This window comes from Bos indicus, chromosome 25 (genome assembly GCF_029378745.1).
Source record: "Bos indicus isolate NIAB-ARS_2022 breed Sahiwal x Tharparkar chromosome 25, NIAB-ARS_B.indTharparkar_mat_pri_1.0, whole genome shotgun sequence".
In the NCBI taxonomy this organism is placed as follows: Eukaryota; Metazoa; Chordata; class Mammalia; order Artiodactyla; family Bovidae; genus Bos; species Bos indicus.
The window spans coordinates 683901-704694 of record NC_091784.1 but is presented as its reverse complement, the minus strand read 5'-3'; positions in this window follow the sequence as shown (position 1 = coordinate 704694).

The following is a 20794-nucleotide window of genomic DNA, read 5'->3' as shown; positions in this document are numbered from 1 at the left end:
AAAGGACTACTCAGAATTCTGAACCACACACAACGGCCACACACTCTAAATCCATCTATAATGCAAACACATTCAGTGTTCAAAACCAGAAATGCTATACATGTTACAGCAGTGGATTAGCCATAAGGAAAATGTAACTCGACATCTGCTAAGCATCTTTAGTGACTGGAACAATGAACCCAGCTCAATTCAGCTCTTAACAAATTGCTAAACGATTTAGAGATTTAAGGAGCTTGTTATTTTGCATTTCTTCTAATTGCTTTTTAACATTTTTAGCTTCCCATAGGAGAGCATTCTGAAAAAGATACAAACAGCTTTAGTGTCAATTCTTACAGATGTTGCATGGACTGCGGGATGGCTACTCTTCTGTCTGAAAGCATAAAGCACCTCGGGATGAGTGGCGGACCTCGCGCCCAGAGTGAAGTGCCAGCAAGAGGCTGGATGACAACTTTTAACATTAACTTGTACACAGACAATCTCCTCCTTCCCTGACTGATCTTTTAGATACAAGGAGGCCAGGTCCCGGGAGAAGTGAAACTGCTTATAGCTTTTTGCAGTTCAGTGGTCACTCAGGAAACTGGCGCAGGTTTCACATGCCAAATTCAAGCCTGAGACAAAACTATCCCCACCTCAGGGCCAGCCCACAGGTCAGGGTGAAGTGAGGGGACCACACTGTGTGGTCTCTAGTGAGGTGTGTGTTTCATCTTGGGTTTTGTGGGGGGAAAACGTGCCACAGAACTTGTAGTGACCATTGGTCTCTCTCAGACAAGCGTTGCCCAAACGCCAACCTCGGGGAAGGTTCTGGGCCTCGTCTTTAGGGCACTGGTGCAGCTGGGACAGGTTTTCACCGAACCTGAACCAGAATGTTGCCCACTGAGCTGCTCTGGTAGAGGTTCTCAGCCATTTTTCAAAGCAAATGAAAAGAGAGAAGGCTGGAGTTGGAATATGAGAATACTTGCTTTTAGTTGATTCAGTCTTTTCTATCACTTTATGTAAAAGATCCTGAACTAAACTTATTGATTTGACTGTGTCAGGCCTTAGCTTAGCTGCATCATGCGGGATTCCTTTGTCATGGTTGCCACGTGGTCTGTGGGATCTTAGCTCCCCAACCAGCCATCGAACCTGCGTCCCTGACCTTGCAAGGCAGACTCTCAGTCACTGGACTGCCAGCAAAGCCCCAGAAATAAACTTCTAAGAAAGAAACGAAAGGGTGAGGGTGGACCTAGAAGAAAGTTCTAGCATGGTGGCTGGTAACACTGGGGCCATCAGTGGATCCGGCTCTCTGAGGCTTTCTGTAAAGGTTGCAGGCACACATCTATGTCTGTTCCTTTACACACTGCCTGTGGATGCTGTCACTCTTATTCACTAGCATGAAATGCTGCTACTCAATTATTCATACCAGTAAAGACATTCACTCCGGGGCCCTCTATGGGAAGAGTTTTCCAACTCCTATGCTGGAGATTTCCCCCACACACAGGCCGGGCCAGGCCAGGCCAGGCCAGAAGCGCCTCTTTCTAAAGAGGCCGTGGGGCTGGCTCACCTTATCCTCCAAAGCTGCCATTCTCTCCTTCAGATGAAGCTGAAGTTTCTCATCTGATTCGGATAGGAGCTTATCCAAGGTATCTGATAAGCATTTATCGTGCTCTTCATTTTTAGTCTCTGCATCGCCTAAAACAGGAAAAACAAAAACTCATAAACTTCAAGAGCAAGTATGGTCTTTCTTTTAAAACACCAGGGAGCCGCGAAGTGAGTGGCCTATGTCTTGGTTCCCGAGGCGGTCCCCTCCCATGGCCACCTCTGGTGGGCTCTTAAGCATCACCAGAGCAGATGGGCAGGTGCAGAGGGAGGCAGGGACTTCACTTGTCAAAGGTCACTCCCAATGCTTCTCTTTGGCAGAGCACCTGGTGGACCTTACTGTCACCAGATATTACTCGTCGCAGGGGCTTGGGGAGCAAGCAGATTTACACTCAGAAACAAGCAGACTTTAAAGGGGATCGGCTTACACACATGTTGGTGGAGGAATTTCCCAGTATACAAACAGAATCTTGAGTCTGGATTAAGGGGGTAAAATGAATTCAATTTATAAAGCAAAAGGTGAGAAAATTCATTTTGGAAAAAAAGCCAGTGGAGATAGGCTTTCACATATTTGTCTTTACATGCAACATCACTTGAATTCTTTGAAATAATTGCTGTTGTTCAGTTGCTCAGTCATATCTGACCCTTTGTGACCCCATGGACTGCAGCACGCCAGGCTTCCCTGTCCTTCACTATTTCCCAGAATTTGCTCAAACTCATGTCCATCGAGTCAGTGATGCCATCCAACCATCTCGTCCTCTGTCGCACCTTCTCCTCCTGCCTTCGCTCTTTCCCAGCATCAGGATCTTTTCCAAGGAGTGTGTTCTTCGCATCAGGTGCCCAAGTATTGAATCTTCAGCTTCAGCATCAGTCCTTCCAATGAATATTCAGGACTGATTTCCTTTAGGATTCATTGGTTTGATTGCCATACAGTCCAGGGGACTCTCAAGAGTCTTTTCCAACACCTCAGTTGAAAAGCATCAATTCTTTGATGCTCAGCCTTCTTCACGGTCCAACTCTCACATCCGTACATGACTACTGGAAAATCCGTTTCTTTAAGTAGGTGGACCTTTGATGGCAAATGATGATCTTAGTTTTTTTTTTTTTTTTTTAATGTTCAGTTTCAAGCCATCTTTTTCACTCTTTTTCACCTTCATCAAGAGGCTCTTCATCAAGGTCCTCGTGGCTTTCTGCCATAAGGTTGGTGTCATCTGCATATCTGAGGTTATTGATATTTCTCCTGATAATCTTGATTCTAGCTTTTTCTTCATCCAGTCCAGCATTTCTCATGATGTACTCTGGATATAAGTTAAATAAGGAGGACGATAATATACAGCCTTGACTTACTCCTTTCCTGATTTTGAACCAGTCTGTTGTTCCATATCCAGTTCTAACTGTTGCTTTTTGACCTGCATACAAATTTCTTAGGAGGCAGGTCAGGTGGTCTGGTATTCCCATCTCTTGATGAATTTTCCACAGTTTTTTTGTGATACACACAGTCAAAGGCTCTGGTGTAGTCAATTAAGCAGAAGTATGTGCTTTTCTGTAAGTCTCTTGCTTTTTCAATGACCCAACGTATGTTGGAAATTTGATCTCTGATTCCTCTGCCTTTTCTAAATCGAGCTTGAACATCTGGAAGTTCATAGTTCACATACTACTGAAACCTGCCTTGGAGAATTTTGAGCATTACTTTGCTACCGTGTGAGATGAATGCAATTGTGCAGTAGTTTGAGCATTCTTTGGCATTGCCTTTCTTTGGGATTGGAATGAAAACGGACCTTTTCCAGTCCAGTGGCCACTGCTGAGTTTTCCAAATTTGCTGGCATATTGGGTTCAGCACTTTCACAGCATCATCTTTCAGGATTTGAAATAGCTCAACTGGAATTCCATCACTTCCACTAGCTTTGTTCGTAGTGATGCTTCCTAAGGCCCACTTGACTTCACATTCCAGGATGTCTGGCTCTAGGTGAGTGATCACACCATCGTGAATATCTTGGTTGTGAAGATCTTTTTTGTACAGTTCTTCTGTGTATTCTTGCCACCTCTTCTTAATATCTTCTGCTTTTGTTAGGTCCATACCATGTCTGTCCTTTATTGTGCTATCTTTGCAGGAAAAGTTCCCTTGGTGTCTCTAATTTTCTTGGAGAGATCTCTAGTCTTTCCCATTCTATTGCTTTCCTCTATTTCTTTGGATTGATCACTGAGGAAGGCTTTCTTATCTCTCCTTGCTATTCTTTGGAACTCTGTATTCAAATGGGTATATCTTTCCTTTTCTCCTTTGCCTTGTGCTTATCTTCTTTTCACAGCTATTTGTGTGGCCTCCTCAGAAAACCATTTTGCCTTTTTTGCATTTCTTTTTTTGGGGGGATGGTCTTGATTACTGTTTCCTGTACAATGTCACCAACTTCCGCCCATAATTCTTCAGGCATTCTATCAGATTTATTCCCTTGAATCTCTTTTATCACTTCCACTACATAATTGTAAGGGATTTGATTTAGGTCATACCTGAATTGTCTAGTGGTTTTCCCGACTTTCTTCAATAGAAGTATGAATTTAGCAATAAAGAGTTCATGATCTGAGCCACAGTCAGCTTCCGGTCTTGTTTTTGCTGACTGTATAGAGCTTCTCTATCTTTGGCTGCAAAGAGTATAATCTGTCTGATTGCGGTGTTGACCATCTGGTGATGTCCCTGTGTAGAGTCTTCTCTTGTGTTGTTGGAAGAGGGTGTTTGCTATGACCAGCGTGTTCTCCTGGCAAAACTCTATTAGTCTATGCCCTGCTTCATTCTGTACTCCAAGGCTAAATTTGCTGTTACTCCAGCTATTTCTTGACAAATTAAGGTGCGTGAGTGTAAAGTCACTTCATTCGTGTCCCACTCTGTGCGACCCTATGTGCTGTAGCCTGCCAGGCTCCTCTGTCCATGGTATTCTCCAGGCAAGAACAATGGAGTGGATTGCCATGCCCTCCTCCAGGGGATCTTCCCGACCCACATAGTGGCACCTGTGAAGCTGCACAAATTAGGGGGGGGGTCATATGTATTTTCATTTTGTAATCTATGGCTTTGTACTATTAAAAGACTCTTAGTTCTTGGAGGATCTCTTCAGTATTGAAATGTTGCTGCAATGAGCTGTGACAGATGCCAGGATACTTGGCCTCTGGAGGAAAGGAATTCAATCCAGTGCCAGTGATGAGGCTTGATTGCTCAGAGCTTTTTATGTAATAAAGTTTTATTAAAGTATAAAGGAGATAGAGAAAGCTTCTGATATATGTCAGGAGCCACCACGAGAGATCCCAACCATGACAAACGTCATGTGGAGAGGACCTGACAGACAAAGGCGAAACAGGACTCAAGGGATTCCCTGGATCTGCTCCAGCATCTACCCCAAAACTAAAATCTGTCTGTCTACTGTTTATTATATTATGCTTTTCACCAACTTTTTTGACATTTACAGGGGGCTATCCCTGACCACCTTTTTCTGAAACAAATCAACTTAGGGCTATAGTTACTAAGTCTCCTGGGCTTGAAAGGAACATTTTTCCTGTAACCCCTCTGTTACTATTTTAGCTTGTTTGGCAGGTTTATCCACATTCTTACAACTAATGCACATGATTGTTCACAACACCCCAAGCATAACCTTCGAGCGATAAAAAAGCTTTATTAAAATAATACTGCATTGTTGAGCCAATGTTTGCTGCCTGAGTTTCCTTGTCCTTTACCCAATGTGCGCCTGGGAGTACATTAACAAAAATAGTTGGTATGCAAGAAAAACAAGCAGTAGCCTTGGCATTAGCAACATAAAACCCTTGAGTTAGTAAGTTCTTTCTTTGTTGTAACCCACTGTGCCTTTGTTCCATAAGAATGTATCTCTGTTTCTTGAGGGGGACTGTAGACTAAAACGATAAAGGGAAAACAGGTTTTCTGGGCGACCAACCTTTATCAAAAAAGAGTTACAAAATGTTAACAGGCCACAGGGCCAGAAGATGGTGTGCACAACATAAGACCCTTGCTTATAAAAAGCTATACAAAAAATGTCCTGCTTTTGATAAGGGTGAAACTGATGTAATGTTGAGCTGACTCTATATAACTCTGTATCTTTCACTTCTGGAAATATGCAACTTAGGGTATAAAAGCTCCTTTTGAAAATAAAGCTACAGACCTGGCTTCATCAGAGCTTGGTCTCCCTGTGTCATTTTTTTTTTTTTCCTTTTCATGCTTTTTTCCTCTCTGTTCTTTTTTTAGGATGACTACTTAAAACACAGGGGCTCTCTGTTCACTTTTTGCCTGGGCTTCTAAGACCCTATCGGGAAGGCGCCCTGCGTCTTCACCAGGGAGAGGGCGCCCTGCGTCCTAACCCCATCTGAGAGGGCGCCTGCGGACTCTGTGAACAGAACAAGTTCTGTGTCAGGAACTTTATTGGCTTTCTGTGTAAACCAAGGAAGATTAAGCCTATTTTTCCCCCTTTTATCTATCTCCTTTACTTTCTCTATTTGCCGACACCGTTCTCCTGAGGGAATCCCTGGATCCAACTGGGGCTGGACCCCGCTAAGTGGCACCCGAAACAGGGTCCCGAAGGTAAGTCTCCCCCATTGTACAGTTTTTCGGACAGCTAGGACCCCACTCAGGATGCTGCAGACCCCCCTGCATAAAATAGGTAAAGTAAAAAACAGTGGGAAGTAAAAATCTTTTCGATGAAGAGATAAAAAAGATAATTTTCTGACACGGGTAACAGTGAGTCAAAAGAATGACAACTCTTTATAGGAGTAATCTTACAACTGTTAAACAAAAGAGGAATTAAGTTTAAGAAAGCTAATGTTCAATCGTTTTTACATTTGTACAAGAGCAATGTCCTTGGTTTCCAGAAGAGGGCACTGTTAACCTAGATATCTGGGAAAAAGTAGGGAAGCCCCTAAAAACTTATTACACTTTACATGGCCCAGAAAAGGTCCCCACTGACACCTTTTCTCTATGAAATATGATTAGAGACTCTTTAGATCCTGCTCATGAATCTGGTTAATCCACTACATTAATTGCCAACGTGATTTAGTAATAAAATATATAAATAACTTACATTAATTTATTAAAATGTATTATTATTATTTTGTAATTAAATAATATAATTTTAATATTAATAAATGTTTATGAATCTAATAATATATAAATGTATTACATTTATTACATAATGCTATGATTACATTATTATATTATATATTATATATATTAATTATACTTATGTATATACACATACATTATATATGATTAATATTTAATATTAGCTACGAATTACATTATAATTATTTACATTACATAAATAATATTACAAAAATTTATTGTAAATACTTATATTTACAGTATATTACTTTAATTAATTAAAATGTACAATTATATAAATACATATATTTATTTATGACAATGCGTAAATAATTATAAATTATTAATAAAAACAATTCGTTAATTGTTTATAATTAATATACTTCACCTCAAGATGAAAAAGATTTAAAAGAGGCAGCAGCCCGATACCATTCTAATAAAGATTGGTCTTTTTTAGCTAAAAATGCTCCTAAGAGCTTAAGAGAAACATCCCCAACCAGACCATCCATAAGATTCAGTCACCAAACAGTTAAAAGATCTCCGGAACAGGGAAAGAGAAACATGAGCCAAAAAGGGTTCCTGTAGATGCTTTTGCTCTGTGGAATGTGATTAGAAATGTCCTGGACCCCCGTCATGAGGCTGTTAGATAGCCTGTGGGGGAGGCTATGGCGGTGGATGGTGGTGGGTCTCCACTTTCTGCGCAGATCATATTTATCTACCATTGATGAAGAAAAGGAGGGAGACTGTGCTCTACCTCCTGAGAAAGGAGGGGGCTTACAGGGCACTGCAGCTGGGCGCCCTGGCGAGCCCCCTGCCCCTCTACGCAAACCTTTAAAAACTTATCCACCACTTTCTGATTTAAGGCGGTCGCTGCCGCCTCCGTTTGCGCCTCCCAGGGCCCTCCCGATCTCTGAGTCGGGAGGCACCTAACAAGTCAAGAGTCTTCGGAATAGTGTTTTATGTAGTGGTATCTGAGCCAATAACGAAACTTGTAACAGTAGTTGCCTGGATTCTTCAAAAAAAAATGATAATAATCCTGGCTTTAAAATCTGTCTTATCTCCTGGTAGGCCTTATCACACCTCATCACTGGACCCGGCTTTTTTCCCTCAGGCTTTCCTAGGTATTCTTGCTCATTTTTCATGTGAAACTTAGAATCAGTTTATCCTGAAAATCAGTCTGAATGGCTGTTAATTAGGATTGCATTAGATGTTAGACTAACGAGAAGTGACATTTATATGACATTCAATCTGATCATTGAGAATACTGTGTGTCTTCACAATGACCCAAGTGCTTGCAGGTGTGTAGTTTCCTCCAGATGGTGTTGAAGTTTCTTTTATGTTCCCTCTGGAAACACTGGGCATCTGTACTGGAGATGCGGCATGAATGCAGCAGACACAAATTCCTGCCCTTGGACTTTTGGCTACCTGAGGTCATGAAGATATCCCCCTATGTCATCTACCGGTTTTTCTTTCCTTTCCACTTAGGTTCACTATTCACTTGGAACTGACTTCTGTTGGATCGATTTTATTCCATCTAGATGGGCAGTTAATTAAGCAGCATTTACTTTAAATCTACTTGCCTGCTCACTGGTACTGAGTCAGTGAGTGAATGAATGAAAGTCACTTAGTCGTGTCTGACTCTTTTCAGCCACCTGGACTGTACACTCCATGGAATTCTCTAGGCCAGAATACTGGAGTGGGTAGCTTATCCCTTCTCTAGTGGATCTTCCCAAGCCAGGAATCGAACTGGGGTCTCCTACATGGCATGCAGATTCTTTACCATCTGAGCTATCGGGGAAGTCACTGGTACTAGTAGTGTAATAAAGCAAGTACTCATGTATGGGCAGAACTAGATATATCTCAAAGACAGAATCAACTTTATTTTCTTCAATTCATGTCTGGAACTGGTGGAAGGAAGGACCCAAGAATGGAATCGTTGTTTGGGCCTGAGAAACAATAAGCAGTGATTACTATGGGGGGAGGGGTGGGGGGGCATCTGCAGGAACAGAGTAGAGGCAGAAAGTCATGGCTGTGGCCCTGCTGATACTGAGGCAGATCTTAGACTTCAGAATGAAGATGGGAGGTAGGCAGGTGGAGATGAAAGTATCAAGTTATATCTCTGAGCACCATTCCCTTTACAAAATTAGTTCTCTGAAAGCAAAAAAGTATTAAGATCCTCCATGTAGTCAAAAATCTGTGTACACTTTACAGTGAGCCCTCTATAACCTCGGTTTAATGTCTGTGGATTCAAAAACCATGGGACATGCCATAGTATATATTTATTGAAAAAAATACAGGTGTAAGTGGACCTGTGCAGTTCAAATCTGTGTGGTTTGAGGGGTAACTGTGTTTGTAATGCATTTTGCTTATCCATTGCCCATGGATGAACGTTTGGGTTGCATCTCCCTTTTGTCTGTTGTGAATGTGCTGGTATGAATATTCGTGTACAAGTATCTGTTGGAGTCCCTACTGGCAATTCTTTTGGGTTTAGACCTAGAGTAGTTTTGTTTCAGGAAGGAGGACCCCTTCCAGGGCCCGAAACTGGGCTCTTGTCTAACACTCAGAAATGAATTGTCCAAGGAGACACATGTGCTGACAAATCAAGAGATTTTATTGGGAAAGGGCACCCGGGTGGAGAGCAGTAGGGTAAGGGAACCCAGGAGAACTCCTCTGCCGCGTGGCTCGCAGTCTTGGGGTTTATGGTGATGGGATTAGTTTCCGGGTGGTCTTTGGCCAATCATTCTAATTCAGAGTCTTTCCTGGTGGTGCACGCATCGCTCAGCCAAGATGGATGCTAGCGAGAGGGATTCTGGGAAGTGGATGGACACACAGTGTCTCCTTTTAACCTTTCCCGAACTCTTCCTGTTGGTGGTGGCTTATTAGTTTCGTATTCCTTATCAGGATCTCCTGTCATAAAACAACTCATGCAAATGGTTACTATGGTGCCTGGCCAGGGTGGGCAGTTTCAATTAGTGTGCTTCCCCTAACAGTTTTGCCAGCTCATAGGTCAATTTTAACTTTTTGAGGAATGTGTGAATTTTTTTCCACAGTGGCCACATCATCTTCCATTCTCCCCAGCAAGATACAGGGTTCCAGTGTCTCCACGTTCTCCCACCACTTGTTAATCCTGTGCACTCTTGTCATATTCTGTTGTTTCTGATCTTTACATTGAAGCTATCTTAGATGTGAGATAGTTTCTCATTGTGGTTTTAACTTGCATTTCTCTAGTGACAAACCATGTTAAGTATCGTTTCATGACCTTAGTATAATCCACATGCAGTAAAATTTAAGGGTATAGTTTTATGTTTTCTGACAGATAAATACACCCATGTACAGCCACCACAAGCAAGATACAGAATGTTTCCATCACCACAAATCTTCTCTTGTCCTTTTCCCAACCATTTTGATCAACACCAGGCAGCCAATGATTTGCTGGTTTCGAGAGATTAGATCTATTTTCTAGGATTTCATAAAAACCGGATCTTGTGTTTGCATTTGTGTCAGACTTCTTTTGTTTGGCATAATAGGTTTTCTGTTGTTGCTTTTTGTTTGTTTTTAAATTTCCTTAATTTATTTCTAATAACCATCAGGGCTTTTCCTGAAAAGGAAATGTCCCCATTTTTTATAACATTTATCAGAAATATATGGATACTATTTTATTTTTTATGCTGTCTGTGGCATTCGTAATTTTTCGTTTTTTTTTACAATTTGGCTACGCTGGGTCTCAGTTGCAGTTTGTGGGATACAGTTCCCTGACTATGAATCAATCTGGGCTCCCTGCTTTGGGAGTGCAGAGTCGTAGCACCAGGACCACCTATATGTTTTCTCTCTTTTTAAAATTGTGTCATAGTCATTTTACAATGTTACATTATTCTCTGCTGTACAATGAAGTAAATCATTTATATGTGCATATATATCTGCTCCCCTTTGAGCTTCCCACCCACCCCCTCATTCCTCTTCTTTAGGTCAATGGAGAGCACCAAGCTGAGCTCCGTATATTAGACAGCTGCTCTCCACTAGCTGTCTGGTTAAAGACCTGAGGATTATTAGAAATAAATAAAGGAAATTTAAAAACAAACAAAAGCAACAACAGGAAACGTACATCTTAACAGGGCATGCATGTCCCTGCTGGCCTCTCAGTTTGCCCCTCCCCCCTCTCCTGCTGCATCGTCAAGGTCCTTCTCTGTGTCTGTGCCTCTATGTGGGCTCTGGCGATAAGGGCCTCAGCACCATTTTCCATATACGCTGTGCTTAGCTGCTCAATCCTGTTCATTCTGTTGCCTGCAAGGCTCCTCTGCCAAAGGGGATTCTCCACACAAATATACTAGAGTGGGTTGCCATGCCCTTTTCCAGGGTGTCTTCCCAAACCAGGGATCAAACTCAGGTTTCCCACATTGCAGGCATATTCTTTACTCTCTGAGCCACAAGGGAAGCCCAACAATAGTGGAACGGGTAGCTTATCCTTTCTTAGGGGATATTGCCAACCCAGGAATTGAACCGTGGTCTCTGGCATTACAGGAAGATTCTTTACCAGCTGAGCTACTATGGAAGCCTACAGATAGACAGAAAAACGTATAAATTCATATATACAAATATATATATATATATGAAGATATATATATATATGTGAAGATATATATATATATATATATATATATATATATATATATGAAGATACAATATATGTTTTTGTTTTTCTGTCTCATTTCACTTTATGACTGACCGTCCATCCACATGTCTTCAGAGGACCCACTTTCATTCCTTTAACGCCTACATAATATTACACTGTATATATGTAGCACTCTTCCTTACCCATTTCGCAGTTGATGGACATTTAGGTTGATTCCATGTCCTGCTGCTGCTAAGTCACTTCAGTCGTGTCTGATTCTGTGCAATCCCATAGATGGCAGCCCACCAGGTTCCCCCGTCCCTGGGATTCTCCAGGCAAGAATACTGGAGTGGGTTCCCATTTCCTTCTCCAATGCATGAAAGTGAAATTGAAAGTGAACTCACTCAGTCCTGTCCGGCTCTTCCTGTCCCCATGGACTGTAATCTACCAGGCTCCTCCATCCATGGGATTTTCCAGGCAAGAGTACTGGAGTGGGTTGCCATTTCCTTCTCCAGATTTCATGTCCTAGTTATTGTAAATAGGGCTGCAATGAACATGAGCGTGCATCTATCTTTTTGAATTATGGTAGTCTCAGCAAACCCAGTGGGATTGCTGGGTGGTATGGTAGTTCTCTTTTCAGTTTTTTAAGGAACCTACATACTGCCCCCCAAAGTGGCTATGTCAATTTACATTCCCACCAACAATTCATGGGGTCACAAAGAGTCAGACATGACTGAGCGACTGAATTGAACTGAACTGAATAGTGATAGAATAGTGAGTGATGTTGAGATTCTGTTGTGTTTGGTATTCCATCCTATGACTTACTTATACAATGAATAAGTACATTTGAATAGATTCTGATCGACCCTTTGCACTATATAAAATGACAGGCTTAGACAAATGCATATTGACAGGTATCCATCCTAAACGATCACTTCCAATTCCCCACTCCGTGATCTGCTTATCATCTATGTAGCTTTACCTTTCCAAGAATGTCACAATGGCGTCATACTGGGTGCAGCCTTTTCAACTGGATTCTTTCACTTAGCCATGTGCATCTAAGATTTATCCCTTTCAAGGTTGATGTTTCATTCCTTTCCACTGTTGAGTGTTATTCCTTTGCATGTATATAGGAGGAAAATAAATTTCCCTCTCCCCTTCCAGGTTCTTGGTTGAGCCCTCCTTCTCCATCATTAAACACAAATTATCAGGAGAAAGAAGTTTAATGAACATGTATACCTTTTGCATAGAGAGGAGATGCCAAGGAAAACTGAGTCCTCCCTGAAATGACCAAAGACTTCACCATAAATAGCTCTTCAACCCCAAACAGAAGAAAGACCTTGAGGGGAAGGCAGAGGCCATTTATGGCAGGTTATCATGCAAAGCACAGTAAATAAACAGAAGATTGTTTGCAGATTTAAGTCCTGACTTCCTCACTGATAAGTGTTCCTTCCTTGAGATGTAATTATTCCTCTCCTAGGTTCAAAGGGGGACACCCTTACAAATGGAGATTTCTCTCATAAATGTAAATGTACCTCACAAAAGGGTAACCTCAGTCTTCCCTGGCGAGCTAGCTGCTAAAAATCTGCCTGCTAATGCGCTGGACACAGGTTCTATCCCTGATCCAGGAGTATCCCACATGCCTCAGAGCAGCTGAGCTCATGCACCACAACTACTGAGCCAGCGCTCTAGAGCTGGGGAGCCACAACTACTACATGCAGGCGCCACAACTACTGAAGCCTGCACACCTAGAGCCCACGCTCTGCAACAAGAGCAGAACCAGCTCTCCACAGCTAGAGAAAGGCCTCTCAAAGCAACGAAGACACAGCATGGCCACAAAGAAATGAACACATTTAAAACAAAATAGGGGGCAACCTCTACTCAGGTTTTTATTATTATTATTTTAAATTAAACTAAACTAACTCATGTCAGACATAATTTGGGGTGGTGTGTTCTGGTCCCCTTGATATCTGTGTACACCAATTTGCTTGCACATTCATCTACTGAAAGATATCCTGATTTCTTCAAGTTTGTAGTCATTGTGAATAGAACTGCTGTGCAAAACTGCATCCTCGTTTGCATTTGGATGTAGAATTTCAGAGCAACTGCGTAAATACTGAAAGCATGATTGTTGGATCCCAAGGTGAAACCTGTGAGCTTTGGGGAAAACTACCAGACTGCCTCTCATGGGGACTGTACATGCATTCCACCAGCAATGAGGAATTGCTGTTGTTCCTCACCCTCCAGCAATTAGTATTATCTTATATTTGGCGTTTAGCAGTCCTAAGAGGTGTGGTGTGATATATCACGATTTTCATTTGTAATTCCCTGACTGTACATGATGGTGAGCCTGTGTGCTATTTATTTTTAACAACTAAGGAAATTCTGACATGTGTTGCAAATTGAGTAAAGTTTGAAGTCATATGCCAAGTGAAACAAGCTAAACAGTAATGGACAAATAATCTATGATTCCACTGTGAGATGTCCAGATAAGTCCACTGCAAACACAAAGTAGAATAAGGCTGCCAGGGGATAAGGGGAGTTGGACCTGTTGGACTTGAACAAGGGCCAGTGACCGTGCACGATGATGGTGGTGGTCAGTCAGTCAGTTCAGTCGCTCAGTCGAATCTGACTCTGTGACCCCATGAATCACAGCACACCAGGCCTCCCTGTCCATCACCAACTCCTGCAGTTTACCCAAAGCATGTCCATTGAGTCAGTGATGCCATCTAACCATCTCACCCTCTGTGGTCCCCTTTTCCTCCAGCCTTCAATCTTTCCCAACATCAGGGTCTTTTCAAATGAGTCAGCTCTTCGCATCAGGTGGCCAAAATGTTGGAGTTTCAGCTTCAACATCAGTCCTTCCAACGAACACCCAGGACTGATTTCCTTTAGGATGGACTGGTTGGATCTTGTAGTCCAAGGGACACTCAAGAGTCTTCTCCAACACCACAGTTCAAAAGCATCAGTTTTTCTGCGCTGAGCATGAGACACAGGACACAGCCAGCAGTAACACCTTCTCACACAGATTTCCAGTCAGTGCCTGTCAACCTTCTACACCCTTGGTTTCTCTCCTTTGGGTCTGAGAGCTCAAGGCCTCATGAAATTGAGGTGTTCTCCTTCTCAGAAAATGGAACTTGGCACACAGCGCCATGCCTCATTCTGCCAGCCAAGGCTATCAGCTCCTCTTACTGAAGAGCCATGTGTCACACGTGTCCTATAAAAATCCTCAAATTAACAACAATGCCAACAAGAAGACCTAGGGTGGGGGAGGGCTGAGCTTAATGAAATTATCACCAGATGTGCCAGACTGCCAGCTGCTAAGGTATGTGGCATCAACTTCCCACTGGCCTGACATCTTGGAGGTCATATCCTCAAACTGGTGACAAGACACCTATGAGGGACACTGTGGCAACATGATCAGCAGGTAGTGAAACCTGGAGGGAAAAGTGGAAGTGGACAGAAGGTGGATCCTGCAGCAAGAGTAGGTTCTCCGAGTTGCTGTGCTTGGCATGTGCTATGCTTAGTTGCTCAGTCATGTCTGACTCTTTGCGACCTCATGAACTGTGGCCTTCCATGCTCCTCTATCCATGGGGATTTTCCAGGCAAGAATACTGGAGTAGGGGATCTTCCCAACCCAGGGATCGAACCCACGTCTCCTGCATTGCAGGCAGATTCTTTTACCGTCCAAGCCTTCCCAGAAGAGAGATTGTAAATGGAACTGAGTAAAGGTCAGGTTATTTGACCAGAGACCAAGCCCTTGGCCTCTGAAAGCTCTTGAATTTTTATTTGCTTTGCTCTCACTACTGTTTCTTGACTTTCCAAGAATTTCAGAAGGTTAGGGGGTAGGGAGAGGAAAGCAGTGAATGATCAAGGAGAATTGTAGTCCTACAACTAAACTATGATCCTAAGATATTGTCTTATATCTTATATAAGACTTATATAAAAAGACTTCCACCTCCACGAACCCAACTCAGGAGATATTCAGAGTTTGAATGTTGCCAAAGAAATTTTCATTTCCTTCTTTCATATTGCATAATGCATCCTCCTTAATTTTCAGTCTCTAAAATCTAAATTAATGGGGACATCTGCTTCTAGCAAATGCAGTCAGTGTTGTCTTGCCACCACCAGTATGCAATCATAAAACCAAAAGAAGAAAAAGAGGAGTAAAAAGGACAACACGGTACAGCTTCCAGAAACCAGACCCTTTCCCAAATCACCCCCTTTCCACACCCATCTTGCTTCTTCCCATGTGTCACAATCTGCTGTCATAATTCAACTGCAAATACACATGTGTGCTCAGTCATTTCAGGCATGTCCGACTCAGTGCATCCCTATGGACTGTAGCCCACCAGGATTCTCTGTCCATGGGATTCTCCATGCAACAATACTGGAGTGGGTTGTCTTGCCCTCCTCCAGGCGATCTTCCTGACCTAGGGATCAAACTTTTATCCCTAGTCTTCTGTGCGTCCTAAATTGGCAGATGGGTTCTATACCACCAGAGTCACCTGGGAAGCACCCTGCTATAAATATACTTAACAGGAAATGCACTCCAGGCCTGTTTGGTCTCTCGTCAATCAAAAACCACCAAGATTTGGTCAGAACTGAAAAATTCAAACAATAAAATCTTTGTAAAGACAAACTACACTCAAGGAATCTATATGCCCCTGACCAGTTCAGCTACAAACGACTCCAAAGGGGAGAGTCTAACTCTTTCTGGGGAGAGGGGTGCCCCACTCCCAGCCCGATGGTCGTTAGGTCCCCCAGCATTGCTTTTGCTCTAGGCCAAAGCTGTCCAGTGAAGTGTACTATGGACTACAAACTCAAGCTCCATATAATACCTTAAATTTTCTAGTAACCACATTTAAAAACATAAAGAAGCAGATGAAATTAATTTTCAAATTATATTTTAATCCAGTAAACAAAAAGTATTATCATTTCAACATGTGATCAATATGTCACAAGTCATGGCTGGCGTGCAGGTAAGTCTGACCTTATTTTGATGACTAAATACGTTCCTTTCTAAGACAAAGTGCCACTCCTAGGATGGGAAGCTAAAATGGGAACCCCTTTACCTTGGGAGTAAGCCTGTCAGGTAAAACACAAGACATCTAGTTAAATTTGGTTTTCAGTGAATAATTTTTAGTATAAGTACATCCCAAGTATTGCAGGAGATGGACTTCTACTAAACAAAAGAAAAAAAAAAAGTTTTCATTGTTTCCCTAAAATTCAAATTTAACTGGGATTCGTGTATTTCTGTTTGGTAAATCCAGCCACCTAAAAAGCATGATTAGAATGGATTCCTTCTTTAGCTAAAAGAGAGTACATCAGTGGTGGGTGAACACAGCTCTCTCCCATCAGGGCCAGAGTTAACGATCACGGGAGGATGACGTGTCATCAGGTGGCCAGTAGGGTTCAGAAGTGCAAAGGTGCGTCTTCCTTGGCCCAGCACAGACCACAAGGTACTGGCACCCCCACAAAAGACCAGGCGATAAAGGCAGAGGAGATGAAGGCAGAGGGAGAAAACATGGCCAGTTCAGGAAGCAGCAGAAGGTGATGGTGCCCAGGAGGTCACAGGCCAGCCTGCTGGGGAGCCTCACAGTTCAAGGTGTGAAGCGCTCTTCCCAGGGTTCAGTGGTGATCACACCTGCAGGAAGGTGCACAGCTAAGCAGTAGGGGGTCACTGAAGCCCAGTGGCTACTCTGCTCCACCCTTGTTTCTTTTCCATGAAGGTAACAAACTATCTGTACATCCTGTACTCCCATGAACCTTGTACAAGACCTTGATCTTAATGCAGCATCTGCACCTTTCCAACATGCTGTAGGATTTTCTTTACCAATCAAATTGTTCTTTATTTTTACTTTATGTACTAAGAACTCTCACAATGGGTGACGAGAGAGAAGTATCGTGTCCAACTTATTAGATATTCCTTAGTGTCTTCCAAGAGAGAGTGGTGAAACATGCCCCCCCAAATTCCTAAATTTCCTCAGAATTGCAAAACAGTAGTACCTGGTTAAAGCTAAGGGGCACGGTGGGCCCAGAACCTTGGGGGAGATGTGTTTCAGGTTAATTTAGTATTGAGCATGTGTATGGCTAGGAGGAATGATTCAGAGCGTCTCATACAGTAGATCAGGGTGGACCTTAGGAAACTCCAGTTTTAACCACTTCCCAGGTGATGCTAACACGGCTGGTCCAGTGATGACACTTGGAGAACCACTGACTTACGCAAGGAGACAGCTTCCACAGAAACTGAAACAGCACTTTTTGAGACACTTACTCTATTTTATTCTGAGAGCTTCCTCACATGGAGAACCCAGATGCCAACTTGAAAATTAGCAGAGTAGCTCTTCCACAACTAAGGTTGTAAAGAAAAAACAATATGGAGATGCATTGGAAGGGAGAGATAGAGTCTAGTCAGGACCCATACTCCTGATGGGTAACCCAGAATTAGGAGGGGACATTACCAACTTGGTATCTTCCCTGGGAGGACATGCTGAGCACCTGAGCCCTGGTGACCTGAATGAGGAAGACAAGCCCCCATATCTTGATTTGAAACCAGCAGAGCTACGTCTGGGAGAGAGCTGGGGGCTGTGGTAAGCCAAGACCCCATGCTTAATAGGTTAGTGCCAAACTTACTGACGCTGAATGTTGTCAGTAATGACGCTCAATGTAGCCACAGGTCACGTGGGAAAGAGAATTAAATACTAATTTTAGGACACGTGCCAAAGGGGCAAGGATTTCTTGAAACTTTATCCAGGGATGAAATCACTTGACATTTAAAAAAATCTTCCCTGTACCCAGCTGTCCCAGTGCTAGAAGGAGACTTTTCTGACATTCCTCACTTACCTTGCTAGCACTGCTTGCCCTGCTATGTCTCTGTGTTCCCTGTGGAACAGACATATCCAGCCCAGCCATGCCCACAACGCTCCTCCAAAATGGCTTTGCCCTCAAGGGCCTGGATTCCCACACAATCGCCTCCTTTCCTACCATTCACGGTGGGTGGACTCAGCTGTGACTTGCATCCCCTCAAGTTGATTCCCACTTCAGGTCAGCTCCAGCCAGAACTACACCTGCAACTGTTGAGGTGGGGCTTACATTCAGCTGCACTGGGGGCCAGCCAGACCCACCAGCATGCCCAAAGCAACGCATGCACATCTAACAGAACACCAAACTCAGCCTACACAGGAGACACCCTGGATTTCCTGTCTCTGGTGACCTGGGGGAACTGTTCCTTTGGGCCGCATAGGAGACACTCTACAAAAATCCACTTATTCAGACATAGTTCATCTACCTAATATTAATGCATAGAAACAAAAAGGCAAAATAAAGAGACAAAGAATCTATGCTAAATGAACAGCTAAGACATAAACTCAGAAAAAGAACTAAACAAGATGGAGATAAATAATCTACATCAAATGACTGCAAAGTAAGGGTCATAAAGATATTTACTGGGTCTTCCCTGCTGGTTCATTTGTTAAGATTTTTCAGACAATGTAGGCAACAAGGGTTCAACCCGTGGTCTGGGAACTAAGATCCCAGGCTGTGGGGCAAGTAAAGCTGCATGTCACAGCTGTTGAACTCATGTACCCTAGAGCCTGTGCTCCACAAGAGAAGATAGAATGATGGGAAGCCCACGCACCATAACTGAGTGCAGCCCCCACTCTATGCAACTAGAGAAAGCCAATGACACAGCAAGCCCCAGTGGACCCATTAAATAAACGAATAAAAGATATTTACTTGTATCAGGGGAAGCATGAAAGAACAGAGTGAGAACTCCACAAACAGGCAATAAGTATAAAAAAGAACTGATTATAATGGAAGAATACAATAACTGACATGAAAAATACAGCAGATGAGTCAAGAGATTGGATGATTCAGAGGACAGATCAGTAAGCTGACATACAGAGCAGTGCCGGTGCACTGGGCTGACCCAGAGGGAGGGGGCGGGGCCTCAGGATGGGGAGCACATGTGCACCCGTGGCGGATTCATGTCAATGTAGAGCAGAACCACTACCGTACTGTAAAGTAATTAGCCTCCACTTAAAATAAATACATTTATATTAAAAAAAAAGACAAAGAAATACAGAGTAGTGGAAATCACCCGATCTGAGCACCAAAAAGAAGAAAATAAGCCAAAAAATTGAGGATAGTTTAAGGCATTTGGTGGATAATATCAAACATACTAACATTCACATTATAGGAATTCAAGGAGAAGAGAGAAAGATAAACTCTCCCTTGAAGAAACAATGACTGAAAATTTCCCTATATTGTTGAAGGAACCACACCCAGGTCCAAGAAGCACAGAGAGTCCAACACAGAGTAAACCAAAGGAGAAACATGCCAAGACATATACTAATCAAACTAAGAAAAACTTAGCAAAAAGAGAAAATATTAAAAGCAGAAAGGGAAAAGCAACAAAGAACAAGGGAATCCCCATAAGTTTAACAGCTGATCTTTCTGAAGAAACGCTGCAGGCCAGAAGGGTGTGGCATGATATACTTAAAGTTATGAAAGGGAAAAACTTACCAGCAAGACTACTCCAACCAGCTATGACCTCACTCAGATTCAAAGAACTCAGTACCTTTACAAATAAGCAAAAGTTAAAAAATTCAGCACCACCAAAGTAGCTTTACAAAACAAATATTAAAGGATGCTCTCTAGGCAGGAAATAGAAGGGAGTGAATAGACATGGAAAAAAACAGAATAATAAAGTATATAATAGTATCATGCATAGCAATAATTACCTTACCTATAAATGGATAAAATGGTCCAACTGAAACACAGACTGGCTGAATGGAAACAAAAACAAGCCCCATATAAATGTTGTCGATAATACATGCACCTCAGACCTAGGGACACACACAGACTAAAACTGAGGGCCTGGAAAAAAGGTATCCCATGCAAATGGAAATCAAAAGAAAGCTGGAGTAGCAATTCTCATCTCAGATAAAACAGACTTTTAAATAAATACTATTACAAGAGACAAGGAAGGACACTACATAATGATAAAGAGATCGATCCAGGAAGAGGATATTGCAATAATAATACACACGCATCCAACACAGGAGCACCTAAATACGTAAGACAAATACAAATAACCAAAAAACAGGGAATCGACAGTAAGAAAATAATACTAGGGGACTTTAACACCCCACTTATACCAATGGACAGATCATCCACAAAGAAAATTAATATAGAAACATAAGCCTTAAATCACACATTAGACTAGATGGACCTTATTGATATCTTTAGCATATTCCATCACCAAACAGCAGAATACATTTTTTTTTTTTTCTCAAGTGCACATGAAACACTCTCTGAAATGGATCACGTCTTGGGATCGCAAATCAAGCCTTGCAAATTTTAAGAAACTGAAATCACAGCAAGAATCTTTTCTGATCACACTGATACATGATTAAGGATCATTTATAGGAAAATTTGTAAAAAACACAAACACATGGAGAAATCAAACAGGTCACTGAAGAAATCAAAGAGGAAATTTAAAAATACCTAAAAACAAA